This window comes from Pituophis catenifer, unplaced genomic scaffold, assembly GCF_029215685.1.
Source record: "Pituophis catenifer annectens isolate HBS135680 unplaced genomic scaffold, rPitCat1.0.hap2 SCAF_8, whole genome shotgun sequence".
Lineage (NCBI taxonomy): Eukaryota > Metazoa > Chordata > Lepidosauria > Squamata > Colubridae > Pituophis > Pituophis catenifer.
Window position 1 is genome coordinate 13,621,930 of NW_027256888.1, and position 15,957 is coordinate 13,637,886.

Sequence of the window (15,957 nt, forward strand, 5' to 3'; positions counted from 1 at the left end):
AAATGGCTCTGACGAGCCAAGCTCTGACAATCCGAGCTGAGTTGCCTGCCGATAAGGCAACTTAGCTGGGTTCGCCAGAGCCATTTAAAAGAAAAAAAAAACTTTTTTTCTTTTAAATGGCTCTGATGATCCAAGCTCTGACGATTCCAGCTTAGATCATCAGAGCCTTTTGAAAGCATTTTTTAAAGATGGTTTTACATGTAAAAAATGGTTTTAAAAGTAAAAAAAAAATTGGCCACGCCCACCCAGTCACCTTACCCCACCACCACCAAGCCATGCCCACAGAGCCGGTAGTAACAAATTTTAGATTTCACCCCTGGGCTTTAGTATCATAGGTCAGACCAGGGGTGAAATCCAGCAGGTTCTGACGGGTTCTAGAGAACCGGTAGCGGAAATTTTGAGCAGTTCGGAGAACCGGTAGCGGATATTTTGAGTAGTTCAGAGAACCAGCAAATACCACCTCTGGCTGGCCCCAGAGTGGGGTGGGAATGGAGATTTTGCAATATCCTTCCCCCAGGAGTGGGGAGGAAATGGGGGTTTTGCAGTATCCTTCCCCTGCCATGCCCACCAAGCCACGCCCACCAAGCCACGCCCACAGTACTGGTAGTAAAAAAATTTGGATTTCACCACTGGGTCAGACATGATGAATCAGCACATCACCATTGCCAAAATACTATATATTGATCCTAGGAGATCAGAGCTCTGAATACATAGCATATACTCAAGAAGGGTTTAGCTCAGGGGTATCAAACTCAAGGCCCGCAGGGTGCTTAGGGCCACCCTGGAAACAGTGTAGGACCAGCCTGCAGTGCCTCTGCCAGTGAAAACGGAGCTCCATTTTCGCTGACAGAGGGTGCAGGAAGCCATCGAGAGCCGAAAACGGAGCTCGGGAGCCCATTTTCACTGGCAGAGTGCTTGGGCCATCACAGGTGATCCAATAAATGTTAGTAAGCTTGCATAATGGCTCAGGATTGTAAAGTCCTTGTTGCTCTCTGAGATTGGTGGTTTGCCTGCAGACAGTTCATTACCAGACTAGATAACGTCTTCAATGTTAGAAGGGAATGGGTTTTGTTTATATATAGTAGCTTTTCCTTTCATTGTTGATCGGGAATTGAGCCCTTTGAACTATGGCGCTAGAGGAGACTCCTGCGAGTCCCTTGGACTGCAAGGCGATCAAACCGGTCAGTCCTAAAGGAGATCAACCCTGACTGCTCTTTAGAAGGCCAGATCCTGAAGATAAAAGTCAAATACTTTGGCCACCTAATGAGAAGGAAGGACTCACTGGAGAAGAGCCTAATGATTGAGGGCAAAAGAACAAGGGGACAGCAGAGAAGGAGGTGGCTGGATGGAGTCACTGAAGCAATCGGCGTGAGCTTAAATGGACTCCAAAAGATGGTAGAGGACAGGAAGGCCTGGAGGAACATTGTCCATGGGGTCGCGATGGGTCGGTCATGACTTCGCAACTAACAACAACAACAGCAAATGCTCTTCAAATCCTCGGTCTCTTTCCATTCACTTTGAGCAGTTAAATGCAAGCTACTAGCCAGTCAATACTTCTAAAAAATAATATATTATGACATAAAAATATGACAATCAACCAGCCAAAGAATCCTTTCTTATAAAATGCAGCACGCTTCTATTTTCGCAAAGTACATTTTAACTTTCTTGACTCTCTCTCTTTTTCCTAGCTTTTCCCATCTTGAGGTTTTATTCTAATCAATTGCTCCGTGCAACCAACCCCCCCCCAATCCTTTGCATCTCTGATAATGGGGTGGCATTTATAATCTTTTAATAGCAGGTTTATGTCATTTGTAGATAAAGAAACTCATAAAGATTACTAATCATGTAATATCCTAGAATCAGCAATATAGGTTATAATCCATTGAACAAGAAAGAGCAGAGTGATGCCAGAAGAGAATAATGCTTTAATCTCATTCAAATTGGAAGCTACCGCTCTAATTCAACCTACCCTTAATGCTTTTTCTGAAATCCTTTCAGTCACATCATAATGGAATAGCTAACTATGAAACAGAAGATCCACATTAGTTTAACAATATAATTTAGTTCTTTAAATAGATGAGGAAATTCACCATCACGATGCTACATTGTCCAGTGTGCATTAAAAGTTGGCACATGGAGCATTTTGAAATGCTTTATCAGATTTAAGGGCAGACAAATTGTTTGAAAGGTTTTTCCTTCAATTTGTCCAGGGAAAGGAGAAATTTGTCAATAATTTCTTAGCAAGTGACAGAAGTACCATTATGGCAGTGAAGGTATTTTTGGATGAGAACCCAAGGAAGCTGCAGGCTATTGTAGTGACAATTGTGCAATTGTCCTTTCTTCCAGAAGGACAGTACAGCAACAAAAATGGTTGACAACATCCAGATACACCTTAAATCCAATCAGAATATCCATAAAATCCACTTTTATTAACGTACAGGACAGGGGTGGGTTCTAAATTTTTTTACTACTGGTTCTGTGGGCATGGCTTATTTTGTGGGCGTGGCTTGATGGTCATGTGACAATTCTTTAGGATTTAGCAGAGGTACTGGTCTACCAGGCTTTTAACTGCTTGCAGAGCTGTACCGATCTACCGATTTATTTTTGCAGGGACTGGTCTACTCATTTACTTTTGCAGGCACTGATCTACTCATGTATTTTTGCAGGCACTGAACTACTCATGTATTTTTGCAGGTACTGATCTACTCATGTATTTTTGCAGGCACTGGTCTACCCATTTATTTTTGCAGGCACTGATCTACTCATGTATTTTTGTAGGCACCGGTCTACCCATTTATTTTTGCAGGCACCAGTCTACCCATTTATTTTTGCAGGCACCAGTCTACCCATTTATTTTTGCAGGCACTGGTCTACTCATTTGTTTTCTTTTAACACTGATCAGCTGTAGGGCGGCCCTTTGAAGCCCCGCGGCAAGAGTTTAAACAGTTTTTTTCCCTCTAGCCATCAACTGGGACTTAGGAGGCAGCAATAGATTGGGGGTGGGGCCAAATAAAAGGTAAGAATAATGCAGGGGAGGGGCGGGGGGCAGAACTGGTTCGGTGACGTCATATTGTCACCGTTACCGGCTCGGCGGAACCGGGCAGAACCGGGAGGAACCCACCACTGCTACAGGATGGCTGCAATTGGAATGCTGTAGTGCTGGCTTATGACTTGATCTGTCCTTTTCTAAGCATCCATCAGGTTTTCAAATGTATTTGGGTGTCAGACGAGCAGAAAACAAAAGTCAGGGTTTTCCCGGCATTCCCAGATCCTGGCATATAAAATAGATCTGGGAATGAGGGTCAGTTAAATGTTTATTTTCATCACTGATATCATAGATACAACTCAGATACAAGTTCAGACAAATAATGGCTATTTTGATAGCACCGAAATGTAAAACTGACGAAATGGTGAAATATTTTCGTTTAAGACATTGCAACTAGCGAGCAATTTAAATACAATTGAGCATAATGAATGCTAGAGGGAACTTTAATTTGGAAAACGGCATGTCATAATTAAGACTGAGAAATTACCTTCCTCAGTGTAGGAAATGACTTGGCTGAACCTGAGGAGGAATCAAATGCGTCATAAGTCATGACTCCCTGCTACCAGTGGTGGGTTTCAATTTTTTTTATTACGGGTTCTGTGGTTTGGTGGGCGTGGCAGGGGGAGGATACTGTAAAATTTCCATTCCCTCCCCACTCCATGGGAAGGATACTGCAAAATCCCCATTTCCTCCTGATCAGCTGGGATTTGGGAGGCAGAGAATAGATGGGGGTGGGGCCAATCAGAATTTTTACTACCCAACTTCCCCGAACTACCCAAAATTTCCGCTACCAGTTCTCCAGAACTGGTCAGAACCTGATGAGTAGCCACAAGAAATCTAAGTCCAGCCCTCCTTGAAATGGCTTTCTTACCTCCCACTCATTTTCCTTGACAATTAGTAGCTCAGATTCTTGTAGAGAGCTTAAGTTTGCAATAAATCTTCATATTCATTTAAAAATGCTGGAATCTCCCGATTCCCCTGGTGCTTGACTCTCAGCTCTGATACTGTACTTATTCCACAATATCTTTAGGGGAAGGTTTTTAATATTGCAAAATCCACAGAAAAACAATTAAGGCTATCTGTATGTTACTGTTTGATTTTTGTTGTGCCTGTTAAGAGAAGATTTTCTTTCAGCTATTACAGTAAATAAAACAAAACACTATCTACCTTCATACCATGCAACGATTTGGCTGGTTCTTGAACTGTTTCTTTAGAAAAGTGAACAAAAGAATATATGTACAGTATATCATTGGACAGATTTTGGTATTCAGGTTCATATATAATGATTAGGTAAAACCAGATTTATAAAAAGTCAGACTTTATGGGTTTATCTGAGGCAACACAAAATGGCTACAATTGCCAGAAGCCTGCTAAGTTAATATTTGGTTTGCTGAAGCTGTGTTGCATCCTAAACTCTATCATTTCAGAGTAGAATTGGCTCAAAAGAAGAAATCAGGTCATTTATTTAAAGATCTATTTAAATATAGAATATAGAATAACAGAGTTGGAAGGGACCTTAGAGGTCTTCTAGTCCAACCCCCTGCTTAGGCAGGAAACCCTACACCACTTCAGACGAATGGTTATCTAATCTCTTCTTAAAAACTTCCAGGGTTGGAGCATTCACAACTTCTGGAGGCAAGTTGTTCCACTGATTAATTGTTCTCACTGTCAGGAAATTTCTCCTTAGTTCTAAGTTGCTTCTCTCCTTGATTAGTTTCCACCCATTGCTTCTTGTCCTATCCTCAGGTGCTTTGGAGAATAGCTTGACTCCCTCTTCTTTGTGGCAGCCCCTGAGATATTGGAACACTGCTATCATGTCTCCCCTAGTCCTTCTTTTCATTAAAATAGACATACTTGGTTCCTGCAACCGTTCTTCATATGTTTTAGCCTCCAGTCCCCTAATCATCTTTGTTGCTCTTCTCTGAACTCTTTCTAGAGTCTCCACATCTTTTTTATATCGTGGCGACCAAAACTGAATGCAGTATTCCAAGTGTGGCCTTACCAAGGCATGATAAAGTGGTATTAACACTTCATGTGATCTTGATTCTATCCCTCTGTTTATGCAGCCTAGAACTGGGTTGGCTTTTTTGGCAGCTGCTGCAAACTGCTGGCTCATATTTAAATGGTTGTCCACTAGGACTCCAAGATCCCTCTCACAGTTACTACTATTGAGCAAGGTACCAAGGTACTTAATAAAGTCCCCTTGACTTCAAATTACATGAAATTACTTCAAGACTGCATTCAGCCGTGAGTAATCCTGTGCCAGAATTGGGCTAGGTCTGGAACAATAGTTCCCTATACAACTCCTTTGCCAATGTATTGTTATCAGTATAGCAATTTTGCTAGCTGATCTGTTTGTCAGCAGATCTCTGAGGTCAAGGGGTAAAACAGAAAGTTCTTCCTCCTGAAAGAAAGGGTTCCTGCCAGGTAAATTGATTTGTGACCCATGATGGGCATAGTTCTAATCTACTATCCAGTTTCCTGAGAATAATGTAACTGTCTTTTATCCAACTTATTTCTAAATAGATGTTCATAGGGTTGCGGCAAAGCATAATTAAGGTCCACAATCTTCTAAAGATAGTTGTATTTTATGAAATGTTAGTATTGCTCCAGTGTTCCAATGAATTTTCCATGTTCCAATGAACAATGGCATTGTTGAGGAATTCGCAGAGCAACCCTTGAGTAGCAAGGGTGTGCACATGAAAGCGATTGAGAGTAATTAGGAAATAACACAGCCAACATAGAGATACACTGAGTTGTGTTTACTTTCAGGAAAGAGTAATAAGGCACAGTCCAATAAACAGTCCAGATCATTCACATATAAAGCACTAGATGGTTAAACAATAGTCCAGGGATAATCCAATAACAAAGTCTTCTTACCAGTCGTCGTAGTCATACACAATAAACAGTTGCAAACAGTAGCAAACACAGCAAACAGCAGTAAAGAGCACACAGCAAACAGCAAAGAGCATCAAAGAAAAACAAACCATGTTTCCAGCTCCCTCTTAAGGACATTGGCTACAGAGCTAACCAATCAGGACACAGTATGACGCAAAACAGCAGTCTTAAAGCTATATTGATAGTTTATATATTGCCAACCCAACAAGTTAGGTAAAATCATTTCCTAACAGGCATGTTCATTCCTTCTTCTTCTTTGAAGAAACTAGAAGTAATATTGGTGCAAATGAATTCCTTGAAAACAGTTTTTAAGCATGCTAATATTACAAACTCATCTGTTGCATTTCTAGTGAGATGCATAGTATTTTCATCTATTCACCTATTCAGTGATCTGTTACTGACACAAATAATAAAAGTATGTTAATCCCAAAAGTTAAATCTTTTCCACTTAAATGGTTAATTTTTTCATTAAACAAGCTGCTAGCCAGCAGGTTTTCTGAACTCCTGCTTTCTCCTTCTACCTTCTGTTATTTTAATTTAGTATTTTAATTTTTACTCAGTTTACCATGGACAGATTTGGTTTGTTGGCATTCTTTTACCTACAGAGACATATTTCATGATCATCTGTTCTAACAGCTGTTGCATATTCTGAAAAGTTTCCCGGATTTGATTGGCAAGAAGAAAGGTAATATTTTTCTTTACAGGTAACTTCATAACTCATTTCTCACATTAATATCCCATTGAAATTTAATATTCCTCATATTTCAGAACGTTAGGGATACATCGGTGAAAGCAGAGACACTTATCCTTAGATGATGTTGAAAATATGTTCGGATGTCAGCCTGAATAACAAAGAGCTGCTCCGTTTGATCATTCTAAGAATAATTATATCACAACTGAGTAGAGATGTAAGGCTGAATATAAGACTTCGCTCAAAGTTTTACTCATACATCACACTTACATTCAAATGTCAGTATATTAGCATGCAAGTTTCGAAGTGTGAAGATAAACATTTGGAATATCAACTAGATAATTTCATCAGGCATTCTGAATAATCTGAAATAAAATGCACTGTGCTTTAAATCTCAAAACATTTGGACTACCACTTGAGCATCGACAAAATCACTACTGGTTAATTGCAAAAGGCAGCTTTACTTGGAACAGCTGACTCGCTGAGATGATACCTTTAGCACCATCAAACAATAACATCTGGCAATCCCAGATTTTTGGAAAGGATGAGATAGGTAGATAAAAATGCCAAATTCAGTCTAAATATCTGACTATGTGACAAACCATAATAGTAAAAGGAGAAGTAGTAACGAGCTATTGTAGTTATGGCCTGTTTGATATGGAAATGATTGGTAATAAATGATTACAAACGATAAATGGTGGAAAAAATAGAGCAAAACAGATAAATGTTCATACCTTGATAAAATGTTTTACTAAAAAACAGAAAATAATGCAAAACCTGTACAATTTCTGAATGCTGGTAGGAAGGTAGTGAGTAGTCTTTGGCCTGTAATGAAGAATAAATGTTTGTTAAAACAAGTGAAAATAGTTGTGTGAAAAAGTCGTTTCTGTTTACATTGTATTATGTATTATTATGTAAGTGAGAGTTGTTTAGGTCAGAAGAAACATAAAATTACTTGAATACAGTTGCACACAGATTGTAGAGATTCTCAGTCATTCAGGTCATGGTTGTCCCAAAGGTGCTTTTTCAGGAGGAAACTGGACTTTCTTGTTTTTTCTTTGAAGATGTTTCACTTCTCATCCAAAAAGCTTCTTCAGCTCTGACAAGATAGTGGGGAATGGAAGGATATCTATTCCTTGCAGACAGCTGGTCATTTGCATCATTTTAGAGAGTCGTTGAAGCACTTGGAGGTTTATTTGTGTCCTCAGAATCACTCCTCGTTCCTGTGGTGTGCAGTGTTTTCTCTGGAGGTCCATTCCTGCTCCACATCAGGGGGTGTTTACCCCAAATTGTAGGTGTTCACCCCAAAGACTTTTAGCTATGCAATTTGGGATGAACACCCTTTGAGTGATGTGGCAGTGGGAGTGTATTTCCAGAGAGGGGGCTGCAGACTCAGGAACCAGGAGCATTGCTCGGGTGACCCTTAGGACACAGATAAACTTCCAAGTGCTTCAATGACCTTCTCAAGGATACAAATGACCAGCTGTCTGCAAGGAATATAAATCTTTCCATTCCTCACTATCCTGTCATAGCTGAAGAAACTTCTTGGATGAGAAGCGAAATGTCTTCAAAGAAAAAACAAGAAAGTCCAGTTGACTCTTGAAAAACTACCTTTGTGTTCTGCCCCAGCTCCGGATTCCCAAGGATATTGACACACACCAATGGTCCTTATCAAATTTATTAAATAGCAAGAATAAACCAAACCTGCAACCAGCCCAGAAAACAAGATACGATAAGACTTTTCCAAAAATGCTCTGATGATAATTACAAGTTGTTTCCAGCAAGAAACTTACTAATGGTGTGTGAGTTAAATAGGCTAAGGGAGTGGCCAATTATCCTCAAGCCTTACTCTCGAGGAGACCTCCTCCTCCTGAGTAGCCACTCCTGCCTTTTGGCAGCCCTGTGTGCTCGAGCATTGAGAAGTGGCTCCTCCACTTTGCTCTCTCCACTTGAAGGAGCCTCTGGAGGTTCTGAAGGCCCTGGCTGAGTCTCTGCCTCTGGCACCACATCCTCTTCAGGCTCCTCACTGTCTGACACGAGCGCCGGCTGCGCAGGCTGCTGGCGCAACACCACACCAGCCTCCTCGTTGTCGGGATCAGCCACAATCCGCGCAGGCCGCTGGCGGGCCACAACACTTTGTGACAACTGCACACAGTGCAAATGGATTACTTAAATAGCACTTATCAGTAGAACTTAGACTTATATACCATTTCACAGTGCTTTACAGCCCTCTCTAAGCGGTTTACAGAGTCAGCGTGTTGCCCCCAACAATCTTGCTCCTCATTTTACCCACCTCAGAAGGATGGAAGGCTGAGTCAACTTTGAGCCTGGTGAGATTTGAACTGCCAAATTGCAGGCAGCTGGCAGTCAGCAGAAGTAGCCTGCAGTACTGCACTCTAACCACTGCACCACCACGGCTCATCACAATCAAAAGCTATGTATGTCTCTTATGTTTTTTAGAAGCTTATTTAAACTATATCAGCAGGCATTAAAAACTTGACTTACAGTTTTTATAATTACTAACAATAACTGTGCACACAATATCAAACAATGAAAGTCATCTTCCTAATGTACAAAAACATCAGTCCAAAATATACTACATGGATATACTACTATAAATAGATGGTCAGGATACCATGAAGTTCTATTTCTCATTCATTTCTGCATCAGAAATAGTCAATGAGTGTTGACTGGAAGGGTGGAAGCTAACAAAATAGTAACAAGCGTACTTTTGAGTCAACCTTGAGCCAGTGAACTCGAACTGCTGGCAGCTGGCAGTCAACAGAAGTAGCACTGCATTCTAACCACTGCACAACCATGGCTCTTACAGCAGTGGTACTCAACCTTTTCTTCACCACAGTCTCCCTTTAAATACTTTTTGTGACCATGGACTATGGTCATGAACTCTCATGACTTTACTCAAGATTTAAATCATAATATTTCTTCAAGACTTCGTGGACTCCCTGTGATGACACCACAAACCCCCAGGGGCCTGCGGACTACAGGTTGAGAACCATTGACTTAAAGGTGTATAAAACAAGAAGAGATGCAGTCAAAAATAAATGGAGTAGCTAAATTTAGCTCATTTAGCACTGAGTAGCTAAGTGGAAGAGATGCACTGCAGCTGTTTGCTCCGAGAGGATTAAAAAGTAGGGCTGAAAAACTATATAGAAAAAAGAAGAATGAAGGAGTTGAGATAATAGAGAAAAGCAAGAACATTGTGATTTGATGGAACTGATAAAATTCTTGAAGAAAACAGAGGCTTAAAGAACAAAAGACAATGTTTGAAGCAATATGTCGACATGACAGCAATAAAGACTCTTTGCAAAGACAGAAAGGAATGGAGAAGCTCAATGAATGTTGTGGAAGTAAACTAACTTTACCTGTATTTCTGTTTCTTTTTCTCTTATCATGCCTTACAGTATCTTAGTACTTCTCCCTCTTTTTCTGCAGTGGAATGTTGGAAACTTAAATTATGTGTGTTCTCTGTAATACTATTACCATAGCGGAAGTAGTAGTGAAAGATGATTTTTTAAAAAAATGTTTTGTTGGGTCACCAAGATTTCAAAGGACCAGTTAAGGCAATGTCCTGGTAGTGCAATGATTAGAATGCAGTATTGCAGGCTAACTCTGCCCACAATCTGGTGTTCAATTGTGATGGGCTCAAGGATGACTCAGCCTTCCTTCTTTCCAAGGTCAGTAAAATGAGGACCCAGATTGTTAGTGGCAATATGCTGACTCTGTTAACTGTTAAGGATATTGTTGTGTTACCAACCAGCAGAGTAAGTGCACAGAGAAACGGTACTGAGAGCAATGAATACAATACATACAAACTGGTTTAACAAAGCTTTTACTTTGTAGTGAAAAAACAATTGCATAGTCTTTTAATCAATCCAAATCTTTAGCCATTCAAATCAGTCCGAAGTTACAGATATCTTCTTACCAGAAAAACAGCAATAATTCATGCTGGTAACAAATCACGATGGTAGCATATCCATCCACGTCTTCACACACGACAGTAACAGTTCCAATCAACAGTTCCAGTCAAGCAGCAAGTCAAGCAATGATGAGAGCAGGTCCAACAATGACTATAGCTCGGCTTCCTCCTTATATACAGTTTACACTAGTAATTATCCACTTAAGATAAGTGAAGTCAGCAGTGCAATGACTCAACAGTACAATTATGATAATTGCAGTCAGCATTCAGTCAGCAGTCATTAGTCATTACAATGACTCAGCAGTACAATTACTCAGCATTACATTTAAAGTTACAGAATACATTTAAAGTTATAGAACACATATATTGCCTGGACAACTTGTTAGATTTACACCATATCCTAACTTAGAGAGGGCTGTAAACCACTATAGGTATATAGTGTATGTAGTATAGGTAGCGTATAAATCTAAGTGCTATTGCTATATCATTCATAATGAACAACAGAGACATTGCCCTTTCTAAATTAAACACAGTAAGTTCTTATTTCCTTATCAGAACAAGACCTACCGAGTGTAATCATAGGCATTTGCACTAGACAAATAATTTTTATCTCCTTTTAGAATGCAACTCTGCTGACTTTGCAGCTCAGCATTAATTTTGCTGTCACTTAATCTTTATTACAAGGCAAGCAAACATTAGGATGATTATAGAGCAGTAGAGGAGCTAATGGCCATGATTAGTTGATAACCTAATAACGCAAATCTATGGATGAGCTCCATCAATGGTTCAAGTGTGGGTAGTAAGGAATTTCTGCAGACTTTCAATTTTTAAGAGAATATTCACTGGGTTAGAAATGACATCTGACTAGAAGTTGTCATCTGTAGTTTGTTCCTGAGGTCTGCATTGTTCTTAGATGCATCAAGATTCCAGACTTATTAGTGAAATATATTTGTACATTGTGTAAATGGACTGATAGGCTTACTTAGAAAAAGACACTTTCATTTTCTTCCTACTTTAAAAATTTATTCTTAAAAATAAATTATTGTGGGCCATGGATTTGATGGGGATCATCATCCCGTGGCAGTTGAGGTTGCCATATTTCTTTATGCAGGTGGCATTTCAGAGGCCTGTGTGTGTGTGAAAGAGAGGGGGGGGGGAGAGAGAGAGATTTTATATTCTTAGCCTTTAATAAAACATGTCTATATACTCTGCAGTTTTGTATCAGGATTTTTCAAATCTGTGGAGTCATTTTGTAGGAGTGCACCAAATTTGGGCAGAAGGAATGTTGTGGTTCTGTTTTTAACAAGAGATTGGACGGTCACTTGTCTGAAATGGTATAGGATTAAAGTGAATAAAATAATAAGGTGAATAAGGTGAATGGGAATAAAGTGAATAAAGTAGGAATCATACAGAGTCAGTTACATGAACCCTAAAGGACACTCTTTATTCACTTTATTATAAGGGAGAAAGGGTCAGTTAAAGGACACTCTCTATTCACATTCTTATAAAGGAGAAAAGTGCTTGGAGATTATATTAAAAATCAGCTAAGTCCCATTATTGGTAATACATCTTCTGATGAGGCCTAGCTGTCACGGAAGGACAGCCATATGGAAAACATTTAAGAGGCCTCACTGTCAAAGACACAAGGACATATATGTTACAAAGAGTTACTTAATCCAATAAATTTACCTAAGGACAGCATTAAAACTCCCTTATTAGTAATTACAGAACTAAGGAAGGTTGTCTAGCTAAAGATAAAGTAATTACAGAACTAAGGAAGGTTGTATAGCTGAAGATAATCTTATAAACTAGAAAATAATGGTTTAGTAATGGTTTAGTAATTAGGAAGTGTGTCAATTATCATATAACAAGTGTATGTTAACCATATATGGAAAATGCATGAGCTCATGTTAACCATATATGGAAAATGCATGAGCTCACCGAATCCTTTGTCTTGGATATGTATAAAAACAGTTGTATCAGAACTCTCCTTTGTTCAGAATTGCAGATACGAATCTGATTCTGAAACTGCGCAATAAACGGACTCTGGCTGACCCAGGAATGTTGTTCAGTCTTCTCTTTCTACAACAGGATCTCCTGATTGAGCACGGGGCTGGACTAGAAGACCTCCAAGGTACCTTCCAGCTCTATTCTGATTGTAATTGATTGATTGAGAGAGAGAGTGGGAGGGAGGGAGAGGAAGAGTTTTAAATGTTTAAAGTTTACACACACAAATGCACATATATACATACACACAGAGTGAGTATAAGGCTCTAATTACCTGCATATCTATATCATTTAAATTATAGATATGCAGGTAAGTAGAGCCTTATACTCACTCTGTGTGTATGTATATATGTGCATTTGTGTGTGTAAAAACACAAACACATGCACACTTCAGGTAAACTTAAGTAAGATTGTTCATAAAACAGCCTTGCCTGTCATGATTTAGGCTTCTGTTTGATCCTGAAAACAAAGAATACTGCTGTTTTAAGGAGTTCACATTTAAGACTTAATAGGCAGCTTCTATTCTTCAGACTTCTACATAACTCTGAAAAAGTTGCCTTTTTTATAAATAGCACAAAGGTGCCATGTTTGCAAAAGGTCTGAGGTACTTTTTTTAAAAAAATTAAAAAATGGTCTAATCTTTTTATTACATTGTTATAAAACATATACTGCATTTTACTATAATAAAGTGGTATTTATACAATGTTGATTAAAATTAACACGCTAAGGTTTATATATTAGACCAGGGGTGTCAAACTCACGGCCCACAGGCCGGAGGCATCGCGGACTGGCCACGCCTACCCCCATTTTAGCGAAATGGAAAGAAGTTGCGATACATCACGACAAAGTGACACTGTGAGTTTGACATTAGACCTGTATTAGACCATTGAGAATACCCAAAAAAGAAATAATATGTCAGTATTCATTATGATTTAAAATGTTAGTGTAGTGAGTATCCAGTATCTAAGGGGCTGCCACAAAGAAGAAGGAGTCAACCTATTCTCCAAAGCACCTGAAGACAGGACAAGAAACAATGGATGGAAACTAATCAAGGAGAGAAGCGACCTAGAACTAAGGAGAAATTTCCTGATAGAACAATTAACTAGTGAAATGACTTACATCCAAAACTTTTGGGTGCTCCAGCACTGATGTTTTTAAGAAGAGATTGGACAATAATTTGTTTGAAATGGTATAGTTTCCTATTAAGCACGGGGTAGGACTAGAAGACCTCCAATGTCCCTTTCAACTCTTTTATTCTGTTATATTCTGAGCGTAAGATTTTTTTTGTCTTTTCCATTCAGAATTGAACATAACATTGCAAAACTGCTGAATGTTGTGCCAAAATATTTCTTGTGCAATAAAGACTTTACTTATTAGTATTATTGTAGTCACTATATTGTTATTTAATGTTGTCCGTGCATGTTGAAACAGAAGAGAAGATAAAGAAAAGCAAATTTGGCAAAAATTAAAATACTGGAAAACAGAGAAAAAAAGGAAAGAAAAAAAACCCTATTAGGTTTCTAACTTATCCATTGCATGGTGCTTCTGAATCATTTTTAAAGTGACACAACCCTACACTTTTAGCAAACAATAAAATGCTGAATGCTAATGTAAGATAATGTTCTTGTCTGGACTATTGTAACGCTCTCTACATGGGGCTCCCTTTGGGGTGCACCCGGAGGCTCCAACTGGTGCAAAACGCGGCCGCGTGGGGGCTTATGGGAGCGACGGGGCGCTCCCACGTGACACCTCTCCTGCGTGAGCTGCATTGGCTTCCAGTGGACTTCCGGGTGCATTTCAAGGTGTTGGTGACCACCTTTAAAGTGCTCCATGGCTTAGGGCCAGGGTACTTACGGGACCGCCTTCTGCCACCAATTGCCTCCCACCGGCCAGTTCGCTCCCACAGAGAGGGCCTTCTCAGGGTGCCGTCAGCCAGACAATGTCGGCTGGCGACCCCCAGGGGGAGAGCCTTCTCTGTGGTGGCACCTAACCTCTGGAACGATCTACCTCCAGAGATACGAGTGATCTCAGACCTCCGGACTTTTCGTCAGATCCTAAAAACTTACTTTTTTTTCAGCTGGCCAGGCTGGCCTGATTCCATGTTTGATTTTTAATGTTTGATTTTGATTTTAATTGATATGTTTTAAATTATGGGCCAAATTTCTATTTAATTAGTTTTAAATAATTATTTTAACTTTTGTACAAATGTTTTTATTTTGGCTGTTCACCACCCTGAGTCCGAAAGGAGAAGGGCGGTATACAAATTTAATAAATAATTAAATAATTAAATAATTAAATAATTAAATAATTAAATAATTAAATAATTAAATAATTAAATAATTAAATAAATAAGGATTCTAGTAATGAGGAACTGGATCTCATGATGTTATTTGGACCCCACAATTAATTCAACGTATTAAAAGTAGAGCTGCAGTCTTGATTGCTGCACATATGTGCAAAATATATCGGGGGGGAGGGGGAAAATCAGTCTATACCTGCAATTTTGATTTCAATAAGTAGCACTATGCTGAACATTTCTTCTGCTTTTTCTTTCCTGATCACTTCACCTTTAATCTAATGGCAAGGAAATTGCTATTTTCCTAAGGAGAATTCTCAAAAGTGAGTAATAAGATATATATTTTTTTTACTTAATAGCAGCTTTATGAGAGTGAGGACTGTGTGAAGATACTGCCTTTCATTATGCAATCCTTTTTCCAACGTTCTGCCTCGTCTCCCTGCTGCAATTAAACCCCAAAGCAAGACATGAGGTGCTAAAAGCCACAGGTGGCACAGTGGCTAGAAAACAGTATTGCAGACTAATTATGCCCACTGCCAGGGGTTCAATCCTCACAGACTCAAGGTTGACTCAGCCTTCTATCTTTCCAAGGTTGGTAAAATGAGGATCCAGATTGTTGGGGGGTAATACAGTGGTGAAATTCAAACTACCGGTTCTGTGGGAGTGGCTTGGTAGGGCGTGGTATGGCTTGGTGGGCGTGGCTTGGTGGCAGGGGAAGGATACTGCAAAATCTCCATTCCCACCCCACTCCAGGGGAAGGATACTGCAAATCCCACCCCACTCCAGGGGAAGGATACTGCAAAATCCCCATTCCTTCCCCACTCCCGGGAGAAGGATATTGCAAAATCTCCATTCCCACCCCACTCTGGGGCCAGCCAGAGGTGGTATTTGCTGGTTCTCCAAACTACTCAAAATTTCTGCTACCAGTTCTCCAGAACCTGTCAGAACCTGCTGAATTTCACCCTGGGGTAATATGCTGATTCTGTAAACCACTTAAAGAGGGCTCTAAAGCATTGTGAAGCTCTATATAAGTTTATTGTTATTTCTAATTCTTTCTGCTGGGCTGTTTTACTTTGGCCAAC